This window comes from Mixophyes fleayi, unplaced genomic scaffold (genome assembly GCF_038048845.1).
Source record: "Mixophyes fleayi isolate aMixFle1 unplaced genomic scaffold, aMixFle1.hap1 Scaffold_171, whole genome shotgun sequence".
Taxonomy (NCBI): domain Eukaryota; kingdom Metazoa; phylum Chordata; class Amphibia; order Anura; family Limnodynastidae; genus Mixophyes; species Mixophyes fleayi.
Genome location: NW_027446046.1, coordinates 1 through 5,000, shown reverse-complemented (window position 1 = coordinate 5,000; position 5,000 = coordinate 1). Strand labels below are relative to the sequence as shown.

At 46.0% G+C, this 5,000-nt stretch overlaps 8 non-coding genes and 12 pseudogenes across 8 annotated transcripts; all 20 read right to left on the bottom strand.

Annotated features, from left to right (window-relative positions):
• Positions 1-186: 186 nt before the first annotated feature.
• LOC142117240 (5S ribosomal RNA) lies at positions 187-305 on the bottom strand (annotated as a pseudogene).
• Positions 306-587: 282 nt separating this feature from the next.
• LOC142117487 (5S ribosomal RNA) lies at positions 588-706 on the bottom strand. The gene has a single exon (XR_012682895.1). It is a non-coding gene; the product is annotated as a 5S ribosomal RNA (ribosomal RNA).
• An 81-nt stretch (positions 707-787) lies between these two features.
• Positions 788-906, bottom strand: LOC142117712 (5S ribosomal RNA; annotated as a pseudogene).
• An 80-nt stretch (positions 907-986) lies between these two features.
• LOC142117201 (5S ribosomal RNA) lies at positions 987-1,105 on the bottom strand (annotated as a pseudogene).
• Positions 1,106-1,576: 471 nt separating this feature from the next.
• On the bottom strand, positions 1,577-1,695 carry LOC142117531 (5S ribosomal RNA). Its single transcript, XR_012682935.1, has one exon. It is a non-coding gene; the product is annotated as a 5S ribosomal RNA (ribosomal RNA).
• An 80-nt stretch (positions 1,696-1,775) lies between these two features.
• LOC142117383 (5S ribosomal RNA) lies at positions 1,776-1,894 on the bottom strand. Its single transcript, XR_012682800.1, has one exon. It is a non-coding gene; the product is annotated as a 5S ribosomal RNA (ribosomal RNA).
• An 82-nt stretch (positions 1,895-1,976) lies between these two features.
• Positions 1,977-2,095, bottom strand: LOC142117849 (5S ribosomal RNA; annotated as a pseudogene).
• Positions 2,096-2,176: 81 nt separating this feature from the next.
• Positions 2,177-2,295, bottom strand: LOC142117611 (5S ribosomal RNA; annotated as a pseudogene).
• An 80-nt stretch (positions 2,296-2,375) lies between these two features.
• Positions 2,376-2,494, bottom strand: LOC142117717 (5S ribosomal RNA; annotated as a pseudogene).
• An 80-nt stretch (positions 2,495-2,574) lies between these two features.
• On the bottom strand, positions 2,575-2,693 carry LOC142117516 (5S ribosomal RNA). The gene has a single exon (XR_012682922.1). It is a non-coding gene; the product is annotated as a 5S ribosomal RNA (ribosomal RNA).
• An 81-nt stretch (positions 2,694-2,774) lies between these two features.
• On the bottom strand, positions 2,775-2,893 carry LOC142117767 (5S ribosomal RNA; annotated as a pseudogene).
• An 81-nt stretch (positions 2,894-2,974) lies between these two features.
• Positions 2,975-3,093, bottom strand: LOC142117174 (5S ribosomal RNA; annotated as a pseudogene).
• Positions 3,094-3,172: 79 nt separating this feature from the next.
• LOC142117305 (5S ribosomal RNA) lies at positions 3,173-3,291 on the bottom strand (annotated as a pseudogene).
• A 241-nt stretch (positions 3,292-3,532) lies between these two features.
• LOC142117230 (5S ribosomal RNA) lies at positions 3,533-3,651 on the bottom strand (annotated as a pseudogene).
• Positions 3,652-3,732: 81 nt separating this feature from the next.
• Positions 3,733-3,851, bottom strand: LOC142117420 (5S ribosomal RNA). The gene has a single exon (XR_012682833.1). It is a non-coding gene; the product is annotated as a 5S ribosomal RNA (ribosomal RNA).
• An 81-nt stretch (positions 3,852-3,932) lies between these two features.
• On the bottom strand, positions 3,933-4,051 carry LOC142117771 (5S ribosomal RNA; annotated as a pseudogene).
• Positions 4,052-4,132: 81 nt separating this feature from the next.
• LOC142117533 (5S ribosomal RNA) lies at positions 4,133-4,251 on the bottom strand. The gene has a single exon (XR_012682937.1). It is a non-coding gene; the product is annotated as a 5S ribosomal RNA (ribosomal RNA).
• An 81-nt stretch (positions 4,252-4,332) lies between these two features.
• LOC142117355 (5S ribosomal RNA) lies at positions 4,333-4,451 on the bottom strand. The gene has a single exon (XR_012682773.1). It is a non-coding gene; the product is annotated as a 5S ribosomal RNA (ribosomal RNA).
• An 82-nt stretch (positions 4,452-4,533) lies between these two features.
• Positions 4,534-4,652, bottom strand: LOC142117167 (5S ribosomal RNA). Its single transcript, XR_012682752.1, has one exon. It is a non-coding gene; the product is annotated as a 5S ribosomal RNA (ribosomal RNA).
• A 240-nt stretch (positions 4,653-4,892) lies between these two features.
• On the bottom strand, positions 4,893-5,000 carry LOC142117313 (5S ribosomal RNA; annotated as a pseudogene; the record flags this gene model as incomplete).

Genomic DNA, 5,000 nt, shown 5'->3' with positions numbered 1-5,000 from the left:
GAAGCCAGAACAAGAGAGAAAAAAAAAGTACTAACCAGGCCCGGACCTGCTTAGCTTTCAAGATCAGACGAGATTGGGCTTGTTCAGGGTGGTGTAGCTGTAGGTATTGGTTCCCTATTGACCTACATCTCTTATACATCTCAAAACCAGCATTGAAGGAAGTCAGAACAAGAGAGAAAAAAAAAATGCCTACAGCACCTGGTATTCCCAGGTGGTCTCGCATCCAAGTACTAACCAGGCCTGGCTCTGCTTAGCTTCCAAGATCAGATGAGATTGGGCTTGTTCAGGGTGTTGTGGCTGTAGGATTTGGTTTCCTAATGACCTACATTACTTATACATCTGAAAACCAGCATTGAAGGAAGCCGGATCAAAAGAGAAAAAAAAAAATGCCTACAGTATCTGGCATTCCCAGGTGGTCTCCCATCCATGTACTAACTAGGCCTGGCGCGGCTTATCTTTCAAGATCAGACGAGATTGTGCTTGTTCAAGTTGGAGTGGCTGTAGGTATTAGTTTCCTATTGACCTACATCTCTTATACATCTCAACACCAGCATTGAAGGAAGCCGGAACAAGAGAGAAAAAAAAAAGGCCTACAGCACCTGGTATTCCCAGGTGGTCTCCCATCCAAGTACTAACCAGGCCCGTCCCTGCTTAGCTTCCAAGATCAGACAAGATTGGGCTTGTTCAGGGTGGTGTGGCTGTAGGTATTCTTTTCCTATTGACCTACATCTCTTATACATCTAGAAACCAGCATTGAAGGAAGCCGGAACAAGAGAGAAGAAAAAAAGGCCTACAGCACCTGGTATTCCCAGGTGGTCTCCCATCCAAGTATTAACCAGGCCCGGCTCTGCTTAGCTTCCAAGATCAGACGAGATTGGGCTTGTTCAGGGTGGTGTGGCTGTAGTTATTGGTTTCCTATTGACCTACATCTCTTATACATCTCAAAACCAGCATTGAAGGAGGCCGGAACAAGAGAGAAAAAAAAAAGCCTACAGCACCTGGTATTTCCAGGTGGTCTCCCATCCAAGTACTAACCAGGCCCAGCCCTGCTCAGCTTCCAAGATCACAAGAGATTGGACTTGTTCAGGGTGGTGTTGCTGTAGGTATTGGTTTCCTATTGACCTACATCTCTTATACATCTCAAAACCAGCATTGAAGGAAGTCGGAACAAGAGAGAAAAAAAAAAGGGCCTACAGCACCTGGTATCCCCTGGTGGTCTCGCATCCAAGTACTAACCAGGCCTGGCTCTGCTTAGCTTCCAAGATCAGGCTTGTTTAGGGTGGTGTGGCTGTAGGTATTGGTTTCCTATTGACCTACATCTCTTATACATCTAAAAACCAGCATTGAAGGAAGCCGGAACAAGAGAGAAAAAAAAAAAGCCTACAGCACCTGGTATTCCCAGGTTGTCTCCCATCCAAGTACAAACCAGGCCTGGCCCTGCTTAGCCTCCAAGATCAAACGAGATTGGGCTTGTTTAGAAATGTGTAGCTATAGGTTTTGGTTTCCTATTGACCTACATCTCTTATAATCTCAAAACCAGCATTGAAGGAAGCCGGAACAAGAGAGAAAAAAAAAAGGCCTACAGCACCTGGTATTCCCAGGTGGTCTCCCATCCAAGTACTAACCAGGCCCGTCCTTGCTTAGCTTCCAAGATCAGACGAGATTGGGCTTGTTCAGGGTGGTGTGGCTGTAAGTATTGGTTTCCTATTGACCTACATCTCTTATACATCTCAAAACCATCATTGAAGGAGGCCGGAACAAGAGAGAAAAAAAAAACCCTACAGCACCTGGTATTTCCAGGTGGTCTCCCATCCAAGTACTAACCAGGCCCAGCCCTGCTTAGCTTCCAAGATCAGATGAGATTGGGCTTGTTCAGGGTGGTGTGGCTGTAGGTATTGTTTTCCTATATACCTACATATCTTATACATCTAAAAACAAGCATTGAAGGAAGCCGGAACAAGAGAGAAAAAAAAAAAGGCCTACAGCACCTGGTATTCCCAGGTGGTCTCGCATCCAAGTACTAACCAGGCCCGGCTCTGCTTAGCTTCCAAGATCAGACTAGATTGGGCTTGTTCAGGGTGGTGTGGCTGTAGGTATTGGTTTCCTATTGACCTACATCTCTTATACATCTAAAAACCAGCATTGAAGGAAGCCGGAACAAGAGAGAAAAAAAAAAGGCCTACAGCACCTGGTATTCCCAGGTGGTCTCCCATCCAAGTACTAACCAGGACCGTCCCTGCTTAGCTTCCAAGATCAGATGAGATTGGGCTTGTTCAGGGTGGTGCGGCTGCAGGTAATGTTTTCCTATTGACCTACATCTCTTATACATCTAAAAACCCGCATTGAAGGAAGCCGGAACAAGAGAGAAAAAAAAAAGCCTACAGCACCTGGCATTCCCAGGTGGTCTCCCACCCAAGTACTAACTAGGCCTGGCCCTGCTTAGCTTCCAAGATCAGACGAGATTGGGCTTGTTCAGGGTGGTGTGGCTGTAGGTATTGGTTTCTTAATGACCTACATCACTTATACATCTCAAAACCAGCATTGAAGGAAGCCAGAACAAGAGAGAAAAAAAAATGCCTACAGCACCTGGTATTCCCAGGTGGTCTCCCATCCAAGTACTAACCAGGCCCGTCCCTGCTTAGCTTCCAAGATCAGATGAGATTGGGCTTGTTCAGGGTGGTGCGGCTGCAGGTAATGTTTTCCTATTGACCTACATCTCTTATACATCTAAAAACCCGCATTGAAGGAAGCCGGAACAAGAGAGAAAAAAAAAAAGCCTACAGCACCTGGCATTCCCAGGTGGTCTCCCACCCAAGTACTAACTAGGCCTGGCCCTGCTTAGCTTCCAAGATCAGACGAGATTGGGCTTGTTCAGGGTGGTGTAGCTGTAGGTATTGGTTTCCTATTGACCTACATCTCTTATACATCTCAAAACCAGCATTGAAGGAAGTCGGAACAAGAGAGAAAAAAAAAATGCCTACAGCACCTGGTATTCCCAGGTGGTCTCGCATCCAAGTACTAACCAGGCCCGGCTCTGTTTAGCTTCCAAGATCAGATGAGATTGGGCTTGTTCAGGGTGTTGTGGCTGTAGGATTTGTTTTCCTAATGACCTACATCACTTATACATCTGAAAACCAGCATTGAAGGAAGCCGGATCAAAAAAGAAAAAAAAGGCCTACAGCACCTGGCATTCCCAGGTGGTCTCCCATCCATGTACTAACTAGGCCTGGCGCGGCTTATCTTTCAAGATCAGATGAGATTGGGCTTGTCCAGGGTGGTGTGGCTGTAGGTATTGGTTTTCTAATGACCTACATCACTTATACATTTTAAAACCAGCATTGAAGGAAGCCAGTACAAGAGAGAAAAAAAAAAGTACTAACCAGGCCCGGACCTGCTTAGCTTTCAAGATCAGATGAGATTGGGCTTGTTCAGGGTGGTGTGGCTGTAGGTATTGTTTTCCTATTGACCTACATCTCTTATACATCTCAAAACCAGCATTGAAGGAAGTCGGAACAAGAGAGAAAAAAAAAAGGGCCTACAGCACCTGGTATTCCCAGGTGGTCTTGCATCCAAGTACTAACCAGGCCCGGCTCTGCGTAGCTTCCAAGATCAAACGAGATTGGGCTTGTTCAGGGTGGTGTGGCTGTAGGTATTGGTTTCCTATTGACCTACATCTCTTATACATCTAAAAACCAGCATTGAAGGAAGCCGGAACAAGAGAGAAAAAAAAAAGGCCTACAGCACCTGGTATTCCCAGGTGGTCTCCCATCCAAGTACTAACCAGGCCCATCCCTGCTTAGCTTCCAAGATCAAACGAGATTGGGCTTGTTCAGGGTGGTGCGGCTGTAGGTATTGTTTTCCTATTGACCTACATCTCTTATACATCTAAAAACCCGCATTGAAGGAAGCCGTAACAAGAGAGAAAAAAAAAAAGCCTACAGCACCTGGTATTCCCAGGTGGTCTCCCATCCAAGTACTAACTAGGCCTGGCCCTGCTTAGCTTCCAAGATCAAACGAGATTGGGCTTGTTCAGGGTGGTGCGGCTGTAGGTATTGTTTTCCTATTGACCTACATCTCTTATACATCTAAAAACCCGCATTGAAGGAAGCCGTAACAAGAGAGAAAAAAAAAAAGCCTACAGCACCTGGTATTCCCAGGTGGTCTCCCATCCAAGTACTAACCAGGCCTGGCCCTGCTTTGCTTCCAAGATCAGATGAGATTGGGCTTGTTCAGGGTGGTGTGGCTGTAGGTATTGGTTTCCTATTGACCTACATCTCTTATACTTCTCAAAACCAGCATTGAAGGAAGCCGGAAAAAGAGAGAAAAAAAAAAGGCCTACAGCACCTGGTATTTCCAGGTGGTCTCCCATCCAAGTACTAACCAGGCCCAGCCCTGCTTAGCTTCCAAGATCAGATGAGATTGGGCTTGTTCAGGGTGGTGTGGCTGTAGGTATTGTTTTCCTATTGACCTACATCTCTTATACATCTAAAAACAAGCATTGAAGGAAGCCGGAACAAGAGAGAAAAAAAAAAAGGCCTACAGCACCTGGTATTCCCAGGTGGTCTCCCATCCAAGTACTAACCAGGCCCGGCCCTGCTTAGCTTCCAAGATCAGATGAGATTGGGCTTGTCCAGGGTGGTGTGGCTGTAGGCATTGGTTTTCTAATAACCTACATGACTTATACATTTTAAAACCAGCATTGAAGGAAGCCAGAACAAGAGAGAAAAAAAAAAGTACTAACCAGGCCCGGACATGCTTAGCTTTCAAGATCAGACGAGATTGGGCTTGTTCAGGGTGGTGTGGCTGTAGGTATTGGTTTCCTATTGACCTACATCTCTTATACATCTCAAAACCAGCATTGAAGGAGGCCGGAACAAGAGAGAAAAAAAAAAAGCCTACAGCACCTGGTATTACCAGGTGGTCTCCCATCCAAGTACTAACCAGGCCCAGCCCTGCTTAGCTTCCAAGATTAGACGAGATTGGGCTTGTTCAGGGTGGTA